Source organism: Phasianus colchicus, chromosome 26 (assembly GCF_987193195.1).
Source record: "Phasianus colchicus chromosome 26, bPhaCol1.hap1.1, whole genome shotgun sequence".
NCBI classification, from domain to species: domain Eukaryota; kingdom Metazoa; phylum Chordata; class Aves; order Galliformes; family Phasianidae; genus Phasianus; species Phasianus colchicus.
In genome coordinates, this window is record NC_143461.1 from 349,046 (window position 1) to 370,306 (window position 21,261).

A 21,261-nucleotide genomic window follows, 5' to 3' on the forward strand; every position below is an offset into this window, starting at 1 on the left:
AATGACAAGATTTTGATAGAGTGATTTAAATACATCTTTTCCTTACAAATAAAATGATTTAATCATTTACTGTTATATCATTGAAGCGAAGTGAGAGATTTCTAAAGACTGTTAGATGTTCTGGAACTAGAATCAGAATGAGCTACGTTCATTCCAGTAAAGATAATCTCTTCTTTGATATGTATTGTGTGGATGTTTCAAAGCATTCCTCTTTCCCTGTTCATAATGAAGTTGTTGTCCATGAAGTGCCTTCCTTTCATAAGCAATTCACTCTGCTTCTTTTTGATGTTCCTGTTCAATAAGAACTTGCTCTCTTTCAAAATGCTCTCATTCCATCCTTTCCCTCTAGATTTTACCTTTCTAATTGTTCCCTTTCTCTTTGCAAGCATTCTTCTTGCTCATACATTATTTGTACACATTCTCTCTCATGACACTCCCTTTCAGCAATTTCTGTACTCTTTCAGAGTTCAAGAGCTCACTGTATTCTCTCCAGCAGAACCATGTGTTCTTGCAATCTCTTTTCCTTCATCTTTCCAAAAGACAAGATATCCTCTCTACTCATGTATTCTCTAAACTACACTTTATCTTGAATAATACACTCTTTGTTCCTCTACATCTGTGGTTTATTAAACCTTTCCCTTCTAACTGCCCTAGTGTGGCCTTGATTTCCTTTTGTTTAATCTAAAACTACAACTCAATCTTTTACCACTTATGCTTTTCTTTTCTTCAGGTTTTCTTTTTTAGTTGTTTCTTGATTAGGACGATTATCACTCTTCTCATCTTTACCCTCTGTTTTCTCGAGTTCTTAAGTTTGTTTTGTTTTATTTTTGTTTGTTGTTGTTGTGGTTGTTATTCCAAATTTCCTGGATTGCTTCTATTTTGCTTGATGAAGTTTTTCAGGCTTTATCACTTGGTGCAGTTTGTTTATTCCCCATGCTTCTACCTGAAGCAGATTTCTCATCATTTTTCATCAGCTTCTTTTTGGAGGGGTCACCTTTGGCTTTCTGAAAAGAAATTTACACTGATTTGGCTTTTTTTCATAAGAACTGGATTAGCTGTGAGAATAATTTCAGTTCATGTATTCATAAGTAAGGAACTGTAAATTAGTATGCAATATTGGTGATATTGCTGCTGAAATAATTCTTCAGTGTAGTTACCATACAGGAGTTTAAAATTACTGGTTTGTCCCTTAAAGAGAGTGATTCATTCTTCTTGCTATTCTTCTGTGCAAATAAATTACCCAAGTGAACATAAACTGAAAAAGCTGCAGAAGTATTTTCAGCTCTTTGTTGAATATTGTCTCCTCAAAAGAAACCAGACTGGCTTTCTCTAGTAGAAAACTAGCACCAGCCTCTGAGGGACACCATTCATCACTTATATCCATCCAGACATTGAGGCATTGGCCATCACTCTTTGGACTCGATCCTGCAGCCAGTTCTTCGTCCGTCAAGCAGTCCACCCATCAAATCCATATCTTTCCAATTTGGAGGGAAGGAAGTTGTGGGGTACCATGTCAAAAGTCTTACTGAAGTCCACACAGACATTAATGACTCTTCCCTTATCCATTGACACAGGGACACTATCATAGAAGGCCAGTAGGTTGGTCAAGCGGGATTTGCCCTTGGTGAAGCCATGCTGGTTCTCCCGTATCACCTCTCTGTCTTCCATGTGCCCTAGCATATCTTCTGGAAGGATCTGTTCCACAACCTTCTCTGGCACACGAGAGATACTGACAGGTTGCTAGTTTCTGGTGTTGTCCTTTTTACTTTCTTAAAAATTGGTGTGATGTTGTCTTTTTCCCAGTCATCAGGGCATTCAGTTGACTGTCATGGCTTTTCTAATATGTTTGATGCTTGGCAACTACATCAGCCAATTCCGTCAGGACTCTGGGATGCATCTCATAGTCTTGTGGATGTTCAGATTCCTCAGGTGATCCTGAACCTGATCTTTGTTTACAATGGGAAGGATGTTTCTTCTCTAATCCCCTTACTGTGCACCAGTATTTTGAGGGCTGTGTGCTGAGCGCTCATCAGAAAAGGCTGTGGCAAAAAAGTCATTAATTACCTTAGCAGCTGCTCTTGTCACTTCTTTAAAGAATAACTCCTTCATTCCTTTTAGGTATTTCTCCTGAATTTCCCCATTGCCTTCTCCTGTTGCTCCAGCAGTTACTGCCTTATTATCATAGAATTTTGTATGTTCTGCAGTGTTGCCAATACCTCTCAAGGCAGGAGGTCCATTATGGCCCCTGCCAGCACCCTGTCCCACTAATATTTTTATGCCTTCCACCAGGGGAAGGCTCACTATCCTCCTTGTCCCCCTTCACACCTAGTTTAAAGCCGTCCCAGTGAGCACAGTTAGCTTCTCCCAGAGCACTCTTCTTCCTCTTCGAGGAAGTTGAGCCCCATACGGTGCCCACAAACCCAGTACCATGTACGAAGAAAAGCAGATTTCTCTAAAAGGAGGGTCTGCTCGGCATATCGGACCTTCAGTTCTCTGTGGGAAGGAATCACTTACAACTGATATTCATATCTTCTTCAATTAAGTAGTCTTTGTGTTGGTGGAAGGCTTTTCCTCGATTGGTTTAGTTAGCACGTCTAGACTAAGCAGGCTGTTCCCACCCTCAGACAGGCCTTCCTCACCCAGGACCTCATACCCGTTGTACAGAGGCACCATGGGGGAGGAGTGTGTGGGGGGTGTCAACAACAGTGTTAAACTCACTTGTTGGACACATACGTGAAACTCCTCATGTGCCTTGCCCTCTGGACAGTTCATCATCCTCACAGCCCTACTTAGGATGATCCCTAATGGTTTTATGTAATTCTTACATTTTCTCATCCAGAACACACAGAGCTCAGTTTGTGGCTGCACCAGCACAGAGGTGAGTGGCACAATCCTTACCTTCATCTGATGCACCCTAGAGTACAGTTGGCCCTTTTGGCTGCCATAGCACACTGCTGACTCAGATTCAGCTCACCATCAACCAGAATGCACAGACTGCTTTCTGTGGGGCTGCTCTTCAACTTCTTATCCTCCAGCCTGCATATTTATACAGGATTGCCCTAAGTCAGATACCAGTACTTATTAGATTTCCTATGATTATGAATAACTACTTTGCAACTTACTGTAATCTCAATGTTAATTGTACTCTTAAAAAAACTCTTATAAGGAAAATACCTTATTATTTTATTTTATTTTATTTATATATTTATATTTATATTTTATTTATGATCTATTGTTTTATTAGTATGCAATATTAACTTCCAACTTCAAGCATTTAATACACAATAGCCATAATTTATTCTCCATTACTTTTTTTCTTCAGTTTGACTTACAGCTATATTTCTGAAACAAACTGTTTCACGTATGGCACATTTTTCATTTAAGGATTATTCCTTGCACTCAGATAGTCTAGACAGAATTGCAATAATCTGAAAAGTAGTCCTTGGAAATTTCACATACAAATGAAAACCAGTCGTAACTGAGGATAGTTGATCCTAAATAGCTTACCGTCAGTATTTTCCCATCAGAAAGGAAAGAATATGAAAAGAGCAAGGATTGCAATTTTGATTTATAGTTATAAATTGAAGATTTTCTATCAAGGACAAATAAAATTCTTTACATTAATATATACCTAAATAAAATATCAAATGTGTGCACTTTTTTACTTCCTATGTCCCTACTGACCATTGCATAATCTCAGAATCAGAGAATTAGATAAACTAAATTGAAGAGATGTGGAATGGCAGTGCTCAGTTTCCATTTAACTCTCACTAGTGTGCTTGCTAGTAACATAATCAAATTCTTGGGTTTCATGAGAGTAAACCAATAGAGTAGTGGAGTCAGCTGGAAGACACTAGACTTTGAGACCAGACTGGTGTACAAAGAATACATGCTGTTCTGAAAAAATTTTAATGGTTATTTAAAAAGTATGCAAGTGAGTGAAAATAGCTAAGTATATCAGTTCCAGAGAGGAAAGGAAACCATGGCTCTTACTGTGCTTACCCTTCACAAGGCTAGAGTTCCTGATACTGTTGAGTTCTGTAGCCCAGCAGCAGTGAGAGGAGAGCTTCTGATGTGATGATTTCAGCAATTGCTAGTTTTCTTCCCATCTCTTTCATTTGAGATCTAGCATTTTTGGTGTATTAACGAATAAAATCGCACAACTCCTTGGGAGACAAACAGTTTTTATTCTCTTGTAACCATTTCAGACTTTCTTTATTCTTATTTAATTTAATGTGGATGAGTCATTTGGTAACTCTCAGAACTAAGGTGATTTTATTCTCCCTTTTTTAATTCACAGTTACATTGCAATCTGGAAAAAAAATGATGTTTTGCTGCATAAGAAGTAAAGTGTTTTAGTTTAGTTAGTGTCTCCCACTTTGCTTCACTGACTATAAAAGCATAGATTTCTAATTGACCGATGTGAATACATGAGTAAGTGCTTAAAAAGTTTTTTTTTTAATTAATTTTATTTTTGCAACCCTATAAAATCCTATAATAGATTCTTAGTCCCTATTTCATATGTTTAACTGGGGCACTGAAAGATTGAGTCAAAACTGTCTAATCATTTTCAGTACCAAAGATATAGGATATAGGAAATTAAATGCCAATAAATATGTATTTGCAGCTTATTTGTTGAGCATCAAATGGGAGATGTGAAGCAGTTGCAAAGAGAGTTCAGTAGTTGTACTGTATGGCATATCCTATATGTTACCATTTGGCAGCATGCAGGGTTGGGTAATATGCATGTTTCAGATTGTCATGCAAATAAAGGAACTATTTTAATGTTATCAGTCTTACTCATTTTGAAGCTCGAAGTTATCTCTGGGTCTGCCCTCTGACCTGAATTGTCTGAGTTAAAATTTGCTTAGTTAAAGAGCACATTAATGACTACTCCCAAATATGTTAATAAAAATGTTACTAATTATGCTATTGTTTTATCATGGCAGCAAAGAAGTAACTTTATTCAAGGTCTGCAAAGGCTGAAAGGTTGTATTTTCACAAACTCAGTGCTAGTGTGAATACTGGTTCTTTAATCCTAAAAAAAATTACAAAAGACAAGGATAGTTTCTCATCAACAAATGCTTTCAAATCAATCTCATTCATTTTTATTATTGAATGTGTTTCAAAATGGCAAGCAAACAAACAAACAAAAAGCATCTCAAGGTACTGCAGCCTCAGTTGTTTAGGATACTAAGACAAATAATTATCATTTCGCTATAGTATGACTTTCTAGGGAATAAACAGTGTGTGTTTATGGAAGTAAATCAGTGCCATAATGTTATCTAGGAATTCATAAAGACTCTGCAGGAAACATTATTTCTAACCTTTCAGTGTTGACTTCACAATCTAATGTTATTTTAATATACTTGGTGTATATTTTATGTTTTAAAAATCTGACATTTTTCCTAATTTGGTGTCATCTTGACAAAATCTGCATGATTCAGCACAAAGGTTGAAATCTATTCATTATTCAGTTCTGTAAAAGTATCTGCTATCTTTGCGAATAATTGAAAGTTTCTTATCTTTCACATTTCGTATGTACACCAGAAAGGAGTGGGATACTTGCTTGTGAGATATTTTGAACATTTATGGAATATTATGTTCAATTTCAGAATCTGGAGAAACATGAGTTCTTTGCTACCTTTTCTGAGCTGCCATCTTTAGGAAACTGTGATACCCTCTAGAGTAAAACTAAAATATCCATCCCTATGTCCACTTAATGAGTATGAAGTTTAGGGGTAGAGAGAGGTTTGTGGTGGAACAAATTAACAGCTTATACACACGTGCATTCTCAGATGTCCTACTTCAAACAGTTGTTTTGTAAATTTAGCCAAGGATTAACTGACTGGAAGTAGTTAATTTCCCTAGCAAATGTACAAATAAATTGATAACTTTTCTGTGCATAAAATGGTATGAACAACAATTTTGCAGAAGGATAACAAAGGCAATTCATTCTTGGACTTGAAATGTACAAGGAGGGAGATTGGATGTTAACTTAATGCTTCATTACTGCAACTATATTAACAAAGATAATTGACTGTGATACTCCTAGAGGAGGAAAAAAAAAAAGTGCTTTTTTTCAACTTGCATTCAGTTAAATTTAAGTTTTTACTAGAAAGAGTGGTCATGTTTGTATTGTTGCTTTTCTTTGTTTTGCGTCTTAAGAAAACCACAAACATCAATACACAAGGTTGAAACACTGTTTGAACATGTAATCCTGATATCAGGATATCATTTTGTACAGTTCTTCAAATTCTGTCTTCGAACTGATTTTTTTTTTCCGTGCATCAGTGTGAAGAACTGAGATATATAAGAGCCATTTTTGAACAGAAGTCAGATTTATCTCTTAAAGTTATTGAGACTACTATTGAAGTAATAAAAACTTGATCTCCTGCAAATGAGATCAAGGTCCTTTGAAGTGTAGCATAGGTAACACACATTATAAAGTGTTAGCATATTATGTTCTAAAAGTAAAAAGTGTTACAGTGGTGAATCATGGTTTTGATTTAAAATGTTTTAGGGTGAAAGGCTACAAGTACAGCTTTCATCGTTATTTTTTTGAATGTAGTGGATGAAATAGGTGAAATAGATCTAATTATGTACACGTGGTTACGGTATGTTTTAAGTAGACAAAAACAGATGTGGGACCTAAAGAAAGCCCCCAGGGAATCAATAGAGAACAATGTGACCCAAGTTTCTATTTCAAAATGCTTGGAAATATTTTAGCATAGAAAGGAGCTGTATTTAGTCATATCAGAAACCTGTTAGTAGAATGTAGTAAGATGCATATTTTTTCCTAATAATGAATTTTTCTTTTTTGAAACTTTACGAAAACATGGAATATTTATATCTCCTTTTTCATCAAATGCAATTGAAATTGGCCCAGTAAGCTCCAAAGAGTTGAGAAGACTAACATGCAGAAAGATACAAAGATATCCAATCATATTTTCCACACAAGACTGTGCAGGAGACTTGTTACTAATAAACCATTTTTAAAAAGAAAATAGAATAATTATTTGTTGATGGAAATTGAAATAGAAAATTGATGTAAATGCAGTGATCATTCTTTGCATTTTGAATTTAAATGCTTTTGAGCTGATACAATGAGAGCAGAAGTGTCTCAGAAGCTTTTCTTAACTTATTAAATTACTTTTCTTCTTTCTATCTGGCCTAGTCGGTTCTGTGTTTAACTCACCTTGGAATTCTCAAAGAAGATGTAATTGTGTTTTCCACAGACATTTTCTGTCTATGGTCATTTCCATATTTCATAATAATGCACTTTTATGTACATGTGTTTTTACATGCAAGCTCTGTTTGAAATAACAAGAGTCATTTATAGAGCTGTAAAGCCATGGAACAGAATCTTTGTAGTGTTTTCACTATTACTGTATCAAAATAAAGGTAGAATCCTAGATTAGACTCATAAATTATCGCCATCTTGTGTCTACCCTTGCTACAGTGTCACTGGCAAAATGTAGCATTCAAGAAACATAAATGGATAAGTAATGAAAAAAGCAGTCCTTCTTTGTTGAACTGGATAATAAATGTCATGCTGCTATTCCCTGCATTGCACCAGGTGTACATCACCGTAGATAAAGCATACATCAAAACAATTTTTACGATTGTGCATGAATAAACTGTTAATCTGTACAGAGACTAATCCACCTGGATAAATTAATTTTGGTTGAAGAGGATTTTTCTTCACTTAATAACATTACTTTTCAGTTTTGAAATTTCTTATTTCAAAGATAATTTTGAAATTATGACAATTTCTTTTTATTTATTTTTTTGTTGTTGTAAAAGATGATCAAAGCCTCAAAATAAGGTTTTATGATTTATTTGTTTTATTCATAGAATGGTATTGCAAATCTATTCTACAGAAAACCAAAGCTATTTTTGTCAGCTTTACTTAATTAATATTCTTTAGCTGAATGTTAATGAAATTCAGTTTTGAATTTATAATTCAGTTTTGCATTTGTTTTTTGTTGATTTCATTATATTATAAATATAGATTTTAAAACTGAATTTGAATATTAAGTTTCCCTAACTTTGTCTCCAAATTTAAAACAACTTCAATTCTCACTTCATTTTTTTCTTTCTTTTTTTTTTTTCTTAACGCAAATAAAATTCTACTGGATATATTTAAAGTATTTATATGTGTAGTAATGTAGCTGAAGAATATTGGTAAAAACAAAATCACTTTCAAAGACCTTTCAAAGACCTAAATTCAGCTTTAATTGCTGATGCTTTTCCTGAAGAAAGATCCTGTGCTGCAAGCTTACCTATTTTTGTGGTGTAATTAGTTGGCCCATTAAAATACATATTATCTGTTCTATAAATCTGCTCTAGTAACTTCTGAAAAATACATGACACTAATCATAATTGTACTCTTCGGAAAGCGAGTTACAAACCTCGAACTGAGTACTTTTGAAAACTCCACTGAACATGTGTTCAAAACAAGTATTTAGAAAGGAATTGCAGGCATATTTTCTTACCTTCCTTCATTCTTACTACATACATTACTGTCCTATGGAGTACTGTATTTGAGAGAAGTTATTGTGACTCACAACATCCCCGAAGTTATTCTTCTAATATGAGATGAAAACATAAAGCAGCTTAAAGAACTTACTATATAAATGGAAGCGGCCTGTAAAAAAGGCAGTTTACTGAACTGATGAGGCAGTGGTACCTGTTTTACAAACAGGTGAGCTGTCGTGGTCTTATTCTCAGTTTGGCTTAAAGAAAAACTACATTACCCACAGAAAGAACCTTTCTGGCAATAATTATAATAAAGAGTTAATGAGATCAGTAAGCTAGCTGTCTTGTTTAGTTTACACAAATATTTCCAGCTTTTCCTGAAAAGTAGTTTTGCATGAAGGAGGTAGAGGGAGGAAGGAAAGAAGAGAGGTTCTTACTGTGTGTTTCTGTGATTTGTTGTTGTTGTTGTTTGTTTGTTTTATTTAGAAATCACTCTCTGTGTAGAATAAAAACAAAAATATATATATTATTATCTTTTAAATCTTGTTAAACTTTTTATTAACCTTGACAAATGTAGCTTTGCAAATTTTGTTAATTCATTTTTTAATGAGAATCTGACTTTCTCAGTCAGAAAAGGAGATTTTACAGTAATAATACATAGTTCACAAGCTCCTGGAAATTGATTATTCAGCCTTATAACAATAGAATTTGGTCTGATATTATCCACAGAACATATATTACTTTATAAAATCTATCTAAATGAAGGCTGAATTTAAAATATATTTTTCTGCTGGAGACAAAATGGAATGCTTTTTAATTATCTAGGAAGCTGATGACAAAGTACTTTATTCTCTCTTGACGACGTTTATGCATTCAGCAAATATTATTTGATCACAGATCAATGTGAACCTTCAAACTATCAAATACCTCCTGGTTCTAAGTCTTTCTGACATAGTATTCATAAAATTCAAGTTTAAGGATCAGCTTTTTTATTCATGACATAATGTCCTGTGATTCCTTGAACAGGACTCAGAAAATAGGCAGTTATTCAATAGATTGTTTAGTTCTTGTTCGGCCTGTGCTTTTTGTTGTTGTCTGTCTGCTATTCAGCTCAGAATATTGAACTATTGTATTTCTCATAAATGCTTAGCACTCAAATATGGAAGTGCTTCACAGGCATTAATTTTTGTACCTAACAAGTTTTACTATGAAGCCACGAGTGTCTTCATCATTATTTAGCACAATAATTGCAGCAGTACAAACAACCAACCTTATAAAAAATATTACATGCATTATTTTTTTTAGCTCATCAAGGAAAGGGTTCTGTGAATCTTTACCTGCACCTAGATCTACTGTGCAGTATACAAGATGGATACTCATCTGAAATATCTAGTGCTGTATCTATATGCAAAGTGTCAACCTAAATTTTTGGCTGTACAAAATTTTGATGACTATATTTTGCAGTAGATATATTTACAGCCTAGTTGTTTCTTCATTTCTTTTTATTTCCAGTACTTGAATGTATTATAGGATTCTATATGGGTTTATTTGTGTGGCAAAGATCACCTTTCTTTGTTTACTGCTCCAAGATACTCGTTTTATTGAAAATTACTCATGAAGACTTATGATGTTTCTCTGAAAATGCTGAAAATAACTAAATGGCAATCTTTAACATTTACCATTAGAAAACAAATGGTTTGTGCATGAGATGAAAAGACAATAAAATCTGTTATGTTAACAGATAGATATCATTTACTTTTAAGCAGAGTACTATGAAATCTTTTACCAAGAGGTACAAAATTACAAAAGAAGCACTGAATTTACTTCAGTCATTTTTAAATTTTACTTGAGAGTCTGTCACGGAGTTATCTAGATCAACGTGTGCCCTCGACAGGGGGCAGCAAGCCCATAGGCCCCCTGGCCCAAAAACAGGACGGAAAAGGGGGAAGGGAAGGGAGATGGGAGCTGGGCCCAGAAACCAGAACAGCAGCAACAATCTAAGGAGGAAAACTTAATTTTACTAAACATGATATCGGAATGCAAGATAACACAATATAATATAATATAATTGAAATTGAGGCTAATAAATCAAATAAGAGAGAGAGAGTGTCCGAAACTAAAAGGCCTACTTTGAACTGAAGGCACACGGTTGGGGAGCAGACCCACACACTGCTAGGCAGTGAGCAAGAGAGCCAGAGAGCAAGATCCCATGACTCCCTCCCATGGCTTATCTTCCTCTCTGAACATGAAGTCCCCTGGGATGTGTAGTTCTTCCTTTCTTCTGAGAACCAGGCATCCAGAAAGTTGTCAGTCCACGGAACTGGAGTATTAACTCTTTAATTACCCGTGCTTTACATGATGTTTGGTGTGGAATACCGATAACAAAATTATAAAACCATGACAGAGAACTGTGTTTTGTACTTTTTTGACTTCCAAAGTCAAAGAGCTGATTTTGCTGTGGGAGGTAACCATGGTTAGGAGAGAAACTGTGTGCTCATTTTCCAGAAGGTAGTACATAAAAAATAAAGAAAGATCTTTGTATTCCTGGAAATTTGAGAAATTGGAGGGTCTGCTGTAGGAAATAGGATATATCAGTGTTTCTGTTTACAAGACAGTGACTGCTGTTTGTAATCTGTTAGAGGATGGGTATCTTGTCACAGAACAACCCTTTTGGACATCTTTATAAATGTTTTAGTAACTGAGCAATGGATCAGTGATGCAAAATACTTTCTTATCTAGCAGCAGCTCTTATCTGAATTTACTGTATCTATTGTGGAGAAAGCACGAGGTTCCAGTGCTACAATGTTTGTGTTGTGAGCACTACAAAACTTTTTAAAACCACTGTTCATTTGCTCAGTATCAAAGAAAACATTTTAACCAAACTTAAGTGCTAACTAGTCACTCGGAGGTCTTCACTACCTAAAATTTTCCTTCATAACAGAATCTTTACAGTGTATGAGATAGAAATAATAAAATAATTTTCTTATTCTTTCCCTTAGGCATTTCCTGGAAACACAAACTCTGATAGTGTGGTCCGACATGATTTGCAACACCCAGTCATTGCTCGCTATGTACGTATAGTTCCTTTAGATTGGAATGGAGAAGGCCAAATTGGGTTAAGAATTGAGGTCTACGGCTGCTCCTACTGTAAGTTTTTCCATTATATTCCTTTAAAAAAAAAAAAAAAATCTAAATAGAAACTGTCTTTGAATTTCAGATTAAATCTGAATCTCAAGTGCTTTTTGCTAAAATGCATGAAGATATTCCAGGATTACTAATTGTAATAACTGGAGCTTAATTTAATATTTACTGTATCCTTTATTCTGAGTTTCTAGTTAGCTCTTCTATAGGAAATACAGCATTAGAATTAGTAAGAGTGCTTTGAAATCACTACTTTTGATCTTCAAAATTGTTTTTGCAGAAGACTTGAATAGACCAGTTGAGGAAAAGATAGCATTCAGATACATTTCATGCTGGGTCTTGAGAGGGAAACAAGACATAATTCATTGCCTGATGACAAAGATAAAAATAAAACAAGTAAAAATTCAACCGAAGAAGCTCATCTTGTCTAAATATGACATGTTTTTCAGAGATTTTTCCTTTAATATTTGAGTATAACTTTAGAATCTCTTCTAAAAAAAAAAAAAAAAATGAGATGAGCAATGGTGGAAGTGGTTAAGAGCACAACAGATCAAGTTTTAAGAAAAGCAAGTGTAGTTTCTAAATACCATTCCTTGAATTTCATCCTGTGGGTGCTTACGTGAAGTCCACATGCCTGCAAACTGTAAATGTCTGATGTCCTATTTCTATGCAAATTTAGTACAGTATTCTTCTAGGTGTTTTAGGGGAAATAAATACTTGAGATTTATCTTAAAAAAAAAAAAAAAAATGTTAGAACAAGTTAAGAAGCACCTATCTTGAAGACTCTTCCATTGACATCAAGTGATTTAAGACCTATTGAAACACTTTGTCATGGTAACTAGCAATTATGTTAATTAACTAGCAAAAATATCTTGTGATTTCTGTTGCTTTGACTTGGCTATGTGCTTTCACTCTACTAAAATATTTTATATGCTGTTTTAAGTGTAGCCAACACTATAACATGGTTGATTTCACATCATGATTACATTTTTTTACATTTAAGTATATCTACTTTGAATACAAATACAAGTATATGGAGACAGAAACCAACTTTTTTTTTTTTTTTTAATCCAACACTTTTTTAAACAACAACAAAAAAAAGAAAATATTTTTAAGTTGTAGGGTTTTTTGTTTGTTTTTTTGGTTTTTTTTTTTAGCCAAAAATATTTACAAGCAAAAGGTTTTAGGTTTTTGTTTTGTTTCCTTTTTTTTTTTTTTTTTAATTAAATTGATATCTTATGCACTGTAAGCACGTTACAAGATGAATTTGGAGTCTGAAACTAAATGTGAGGAAAAGCATAGTTGGCTAACAAAATTATTTCTGTCACTGGATGAAAAGTTGTCTGCTTGAAAGACTGCATATTTCTGGAGAAAAATAAAACACATCTATCAAGGAAATAATGAATCAACTAAAAAAATACTGATAAAATTTGTCTTCACAGACAACTGAAGTAAGAAACCTAACCTTTTGTTTTCCTCGAAGAGAAGCATTGAACTGCTAGTATTATAAGTTATTTCAGTATTTTGTTAATGACATTAATAATAATGTTTTACATTTATATGTCTATAGGAACTTTTTTTTTCTTTCTCCTCCCAAACAAACAAAACAAAGAAACAAAAAAAACCTCTCCTAAAATACTGTGTAGATTTTAGAAGCAGGAATCAGGCTGTCCTTGAGTCAGTATGCTGAAACCAGTAGACAGCAGCAGCGCAGTTGAGAAGAAAAGTTCACTGTCTTATGACTTCTTGGAAAAACAGAATAATGTTTGAGAGTTCCAAACTTGTTTTCAAATGCATTATTTGGAGCAACTTATGTAAAGTTACATTGTTCCATAGATATGGAATTCAGCAGGAGCAAAGTTTTTAGCCCTATAATTAGTATTGTATATTGAAGCATTGTCATTAACCAGTGAGATTTGCAGATTAATCCTGCTGTCAGTGAAGAAACTGACTGTATAGATAAGTAGCAATTTTTTAAGCCTGATTAAAACATGGGCATCTAATCCAATTTGTGAAAATTTTTGAAACAGTACCTAAAGCAAAAGGTTGCTTAATACCTTACAATCATATATTTTTCTTCAAGTTTGTAGGTTTATATTGAATGCAGTCTTTTATTTAGAGAATATTTGAGAACATATTTCAGATGTAGAACTTGCACATTTTCTCATAGTAAAGGTTTAATTGGAAAGTCATAAACTTAGTGCTTAAAAAAATATTTCATTGCACAATACAGCAATCTGGTTATTAGTTTCAGAGTATTAAGAACTCTCATTAAACCACATATTGAAATACGTGGTCATTAATTGCCATATTGATTTGTTCTTATTTTTCTTGAGTATGCTGATAAAATACACATTATTTTTTGTGTGTCAGAAATGGAAACCACATTCTTCCTTACACAGCAATGTGAATTAAAAAAAAGGTTCAACTTTAAAAGAGAATTAGAGATGACATCTATTCCCTAGAGAAGTTTGTAAAATTACAAAATATTTCCTTTCAAGGTGCTCTTATTCATTTAATTATTTGCTTGCCTTCTTGCTTTGAGATTTTTCTATGTTTGAAACTGCAGATGAGATCTGTGACGTTACTTTCTAATAGATCTCTTGGAAGTCACAAAAATAAATAAATAAATAAATAAATAAATAAATAAATAAATAAATAAATTAAAGGCTCCCTCTACAGTAAGATTGAAAATGTTCTTTACATTTCTCTCTGTGAATAAGTGCTGATGTCAAATTTAGAAAAGATTTTAACTGTGTGGGAAGAGAAGCAAACAAAATATTTAACATTAAAAAAAAATATACTGTAGTCAACGGGAGTTGTAGCTTTCATTTTAAAATCATAGAATGACTTATGTTGGAAGGGATTTTAAATATCATGTAGTTCCAATGCTCTCACATGAACATAGTTATCAACCACTAGATCAGGTTGCCCAGGGCCTGATCCAGACTGGCACTGAATGCCTCTAGGGAAAAAGCATCTGCATCTTCTCTGGGCAACCTTTTCCAGTCCTTTACCACAGTGAATAAAAAATTTCCTCCTATCATCTAACCTAAATCTCCTTTCTTTTAATTTAAAACCATTCTTGCCCGTTCTCACTAATAGACCATGAAAAAAGTTGGTTTTCTGCCAGTTCATAAACTCCTCTGAAGTATTGGAAGGTCACAATGAGGTCTCCCCAGAAAAACAATCCTCCTCTCCAGTATAAACAAGCCCAACTTCCTGAACCTCACGGGAGAGGTGCTCCAGCCCTCTGATCATCTTTGTGGCTGCCCTCTGGACTGATTCCAACAGCTCCACATCTTTATTGTCTTCAGGGCCTAAGACCTGGGCACAGTATTTCAGGTGTGACTTCACAAAAACAGAACTGAGGGGGACAACTTCTTCCCGTTACCCAGTTAGCTGCCCTTCTTTTGAGGCAGTCCAGTATACTGTTGGCCTTCCAAATTGCAAGTGCACAATGCTGGCTCACATCCAGCTCTTTATCCACTAGGACCCCCAAGTTCTACTTGACAGAGCTGCTCTCGTTGAGTACTTCTCCCAGTCTGTTCACATATCTGAGATTGCTCCAACCCAAGTGGCAACACCTTACATTTTGGTTTGATGAATCTCATTTGATTTTACATGAGCCCGCTTTTCAAGCTGTTCCAGGCGATTACAGATATGTAGTGAAGCTGTGCAGAGAGAAAATTAGAAAAACCAAAGCCCAGTTAGAACTGAGCTTGGTCATTAAGATAAAAGACAACAATAAATATTTCTATAAATATATCAGCAGCAAGAGGAGGGCTAGAGAGAACCTCCATGACTTGTTGGACACCGAGGGCAACATGGTGACCAAGGATCAGGATAAAGCTGAGGTATTAAGTGCTTTCTTTGCCTCAGTCTTTAATAGTAAGACTTGTTACTCCCTGGGAACACAGCCTCCTGCACTGGTAGATAGGGATGGGGAACAGAATAGGCCCTGCATAATCCATGATGAGATGGTTTTGGACTTGCTCCAGAAGCTGAATGCTCAAAAGTCCATGGAGTCAGATGGATTGCATCTAGAGTGCTGAAGGAGTTAGTGGATGTGGTTTCCAAGCCACTCTTCATCATCCTTCAGCAGTCCTTGCTAACCGGGGATGTCACAGTGGACTGGAGACTGGCAAATGTGACACCCATCTTCAAAAAGGACGGAAAGATGATCCTGGTAGCTCCAGGTCTATCAGTCTCGCCTCAGTACCAGGGAAGATTATGGAACAGATAATCTCAGGAGACATAATGGACCAATTAAAAGTCAACCAAGGGATCAGGCCTAGTAAGTATGGGTTTACAAATGGTAGATCATGTTTGGCAAACCTGATTTCATTCTATGATAAGGTGAGCCATTTAGTGGATGAAGGTAAGGCTGTCGATGTGATCTACCCGGACTTCAGTAAAGACTTTGACACTGTCCCTCACAACATTCTCATGGAGAAGGTGGCTGCCCATAGCTTGAATGGATGTATGCTCTGCTGGGTGAAACACTGGCTGGATGGCCAAGCCCAAAGAATTGTGATCAATGGAGTTGAATGTAGTTGGCGGCTGGTCATGAGCAGTGTTCTCCAGGGTTCAGTACAGGGGCCGCTTCTATTTAACATCTTTATTAACAATCTTGATGAGGGGATTGAGTGCACCCTCAGTAAGTTTGCAGTCTACACCAAATTGAGAGGGAGTGTTGATCTGCCAGAGGGGAGAAAGGTGCTACAGAAGGTCCTGGATAGACTGGATTGATGGGCCAAGGTGAACCGTGTGAGATTCAATAGTGTCAAGTGTCAGGTCCTGCATTTTGGTCACAACAATCCCAGGCAACCCTATAGGCTTGGGAAGGAGTGGCTGAAAAGTTGCCTGTCAGAAAGGGACCCTGGTATATTGATGGACAGTCAGCTGAATACGAGCCAGCAGTGTGCCCAGGTGGCCAAGAAGGCCAGTGGCATCCTGGCTTGGATCAGGAATGGTGTGGTGAGCAGGACTAGGGAAGTAATTTGGCCCCTGTACTCAGCACTGGTGAGGCCTCACCTCGAGTACTGTGTTCAGTTTTGGGCACCTCAATACAGAAAGGACATGGGGTGCGAGCAGGTCCAAAGAAGGGCTGCAAGGCTTGTGAAGGGCTTGGAAAATATGCCGTATGAGGAGCGACTGAAGGAATTGGGCTGTTTAGTCTGGGGAAAAGGAGTCTGAAGAGAGACCTTATTACTCTCTTCCAGTACCTGACAGGTGCTTACAGCAAGTGCAGGGTTGGTTTCTTCTCACTGGTGACAGGATGACGGAAAATGGTCTCAAGTTGTGCCAGAGTAAGTTTAAGCTGGATATCAGGAAAAGCTTCTTTACAGAAAGGGTTGTTAAGCACTGGAATAGGCTCCCCAGAGGCAGGGTTGAGTCACCTTTCCTGAATGTGTTTAAAAACCATTTGTTTACTGTGCTCAGAGACATTATTTAGCAGAGGGTTGTTAGAATTAGGGTAAGTTTGGTTAGGTTGTGGTTGGACTTGATGGTCTCTGAGGTCTTTTCCAACCTGAGCACTTCTATGGTCAGGCATAGTCTATCCTTGATGAAGCTGTGTTGGCATTCTTGAATCACCCCCCTCCCCTTTCTTGCACATGCCTTAGAGTAGATTCATGGAGGTTCTGCTCTGTGATCTTCCCTGGCACAGGTAAGGCTCACTGGTCGATAGTCTCCCAGATTTTCCTTTCTCCCTTTATTAAAAATGGGAGTGATGATTCCTTTTTCCACTTGCCAGGACCTTCACCTGACAGCCATGAATATTCAGAAATGATTTAGAGTAGCTTGGCAACCACATCAGTCAGTTAGTTCAGGACTCTGAGATACATGTTGTCCAGCTCCAGAGACTTGTCCATATTTAGTGTCATAAGGCAGTGTCAGACTTGCTCTTTTCTGACAGTATAGGAGGCATTTTGCCCCCCATCCCCTTTGTAGAGTTTCAGGTACATATGATATATTTAATACACTCAAAAGAGGAGAAAGGATCTTTACATTTGCAGTGACATAATTTATCAGAAAGCAAACCATAGGAAAAATTTATCAAAAAGCAAGTCATAGGAAAGAAAGTAATGTTACAGAAGGCAAAGTATCCACTGAATTCATTAATGCAAAGCTGATGGAATATTTATATTCAAGCTCTTTTTGAGACAGAGAGTAAAGAGACATGATAGATAGATGTCTCTCGTCATGTTCCCATTTATGAATTTTTTAGACAATCAGCAAATTCAAGGCATCTGGAGCCTATGACAACTACAATATATATTGTATTTTATCACTGATTTTTGAAGTTCATAATAAGCTCCTGCAGAATCATTGCCATACGAATAGTTCCTTCAATCACAATACTGCAGCAGATTAATGCATACAAAACAAACAAACAAACAAACAAACAACAACAAAAAAACCAGTAGCATTCCTATTGAACAGTCTTTGACAGCACTTTTTAAGATAATCTTCTGAGGACTTCTGGGTGCTGAAATCTTATGGCATGAGTGGAATGGAGTCACTGATACCTTTGCTCATGGACTAGTTCTATCTTGCTATGTCAAATGTTACTGTTAGAGTATTCTGATGTATGACTGATTTCTTTTTAAGGAAGGAGAGAAAAGAAGAAAAATAAACAAGTCAGACCTTATCATTTTATGAAGAAATGAACATTTTTTTTATGGAGATTATTTACTCCTTAGATAGTACAGTGAACAAAATCTTGGTCATGTGAATATTTACAAGAGAAAAAAAAATTAGACTTGGAGATGCTGTTAAGGCTTAAGCCATAAGTATTTGAAAGGAATATTTACAATAACTGTTTTGAAAATATTGAAGTGCTAAAAATTAGAGCTTGAACAGATTTTGACAAGTTAATCCTATTTGCCTGTAGTGACTTTAAGTGAAACCATTGTTCCTCTTCACTATTAATTCCACATTCATCAGCTGTATTCATCATTAGAAAAATTTCTGTGATACTTGTAATTTCCTTTGCCATTGTCATGCTATTGCTACCAACTATTCATATCTCCATCACTCTCTCCTATGGTTGCCATATGTACTTCACAGAAACTCCATTCTCTCCAAAACTATATATTACATCAAAATATCACAGGCAATATTTAAAGTAGAAAAGAAAGCCACTATTTAACCTGTGTGGAACCTAACCAATTTTCTTTTGTCCAGTGCCACTAGATAGATATACTGGACATTTTGTTTCATCAGCCTATGCTCACAAACAAACAAACCTTCACGATCAAAAAACTGATGAAGTGTCTTGATGGCCACTGGAACTCCCTATGCTGAATGAACTATATGTCCATATGTATGTAAACATATGAATACATATTTATTCTTTTACACTTTTTTTTTCCACCTAAATTGTGAAGATACTTATGTGGTCTCATAATCCATGTAAATGGTTCTTTGCCAACCTCTCATAATATTTTATTACTCATAATAATAATGTTCACTAAACTGTCTTAATGAAAAGATGGACTTCTATGACCATAGAAGTGATGGAACTGCATAAAAATATTAAATGATAGATAGGAAGAAACATTTTGAAGCATATGTTTTGTCTAATCATGTTCTCATATTTGTAGCAACTGTATTAAATCATTGTAATTAAAATTGTTTTTCATTTTGGAGAAAAAAAGAATCACAGATGTGAGAAAATTATCAGCAGTCACTGTAAACTTAGTAGCTTTGTTTGTGACAGTGAATAGAACACTTAAGAGTTATCTGAAGCATCCAACCCTCTTTTTCTCCGTTTCTCTTTAGATATTTTTATTCTGGATATTTCTACAATTTCTATTTAATTGATCTTCAGCCAGCATAGTCACAGTTCAACATCTGCAAGCATAGCTTGGTATTTACTTTTTCTGATATTACAGGTGCATGTCTCAGTACTTGTATTAAAACAATGGAGAGTGAGGGAAATGAACTGTGAAAGCATTTGAAGATCTCTTTGAAAACATGCTCTGTTTGAAAGCTTAATTCTTTTCTAATGTACTCTCTAGCATGTTTGGTTTTTTTTTTCTTTTATTTTTCTTATTTGTTTTCACATAGAGGGGACTTCTTATCTTGAAGATCATAAAAAGTGGTGATTTTCCTCATTTGCTCCATGGTACTCCTCAAACAGTAGAGTTTTGCAGATTTAGGATCAAAAATAACTTTTTTTTTTTTTTATAAGTATTTAAAGTGTGGGTTGTTTACCTACTCCCCAGGAAGAAATAGTTGTGATTGTTTCTTTGCAAGTGTTTGTTATTCTGGTATGAAAGTAAGTGAGAACAGACTTCAGCTAATTTCTTATCTCTAGTGGTTAACAGTAATAGGTATGGGTCTATTTTGGTTCTGGCTGTCCAGCACAGGGCACCCCAGACACACACAGCAGCCCAGCAGGCCCTGTCATCAACTCGGCACCTAAGAATGGTACAATTTTTAAATGAAATATTAAAATTTAACATATATTTTTCATTCTTTTAACATATATTTAGTCTGATACAAAAAATGTTTTATTTTTGTATCAACTTCTTGAAACCACAGCAAATTGAGCAGTCCATTATTTTTAAATGTCTAGCTGTAGTGAAGTTACTGGTGGATATTCTCAGGCACCACAGGTTTGTGATCTGCAACAGCAATGTGTATCCCATACAAGTACATTTGTTATGCATCAGTGGATGCATAATCAAAGTCAGATTTAAAAAAGATCTATTTTACATGCATACATATCCCACCAAAATGTTCAGTTGCATACTCAAACATTTTTCAATTACACTTGAACACTTTTTTAAATCATTCAGCATTTCCTTTAGAAGAGTATGTATTGCTAGTTCATTTTTAAAAGATTTTTTAAGGTTTTTTGATGGAATACTGTATAATCAATGAATGTACAGATGTTATAACAGAATCATTGAATGGCCAGGGTTGGAAGGGACCTCAAGGATTGTGGATCGCCAACCTCCCTGCACATGCAGGGCCACCAACCTCCCCATTTAATGCTGGACCAGGCTACCCAGGGCCTCATAAAATCTGGCCTTGAACACATTCAGAGATGGGGCATCCACAACCCCTCTAGGCAGCTGTTCCAACACCTCACCACTCTCTCTGTAAAGAACTTCCCCCTGACATCCAACTTAAATCTTCCCTCCCTCAACTTCAAACCATTTCCCCTTGTCCTGCCATTATCTACCCTTTCAAAGAGTTGACTCCCCTCCTCTTTGTAGACTCCCTTTAGGTACTGAAAGGCTGCTAAGAGGTCACCCTGCAGCCGTCTTTTCTCCAGGCTAAACAAGCCCAACTCCCTCAGCCTGTCCTCACAGGGGACGTGTTCCATCCCTCTGATCATCTTTGTGGCCCTCCTTCAGAAAAATTGATTTAGAAATACTAATTTTTTTTTTTATGGGACACTTGGACTTTGTTTATCTTTTAGAACATCACAATAAATTAAATAAGATTTAAATACATTCCCTTAAATATTTTCTTTGCTCTGAAAGTAATGCTTCCCATTTATCAAATTGTATCATCATAATCTTATATAATATAGTTTCCATTTATATAGAATACGTTCTAAGCTACAGAAGATTATTTTTCAATGTAGTCACCATGACTAGCTATGCATTTTTGGTGGTG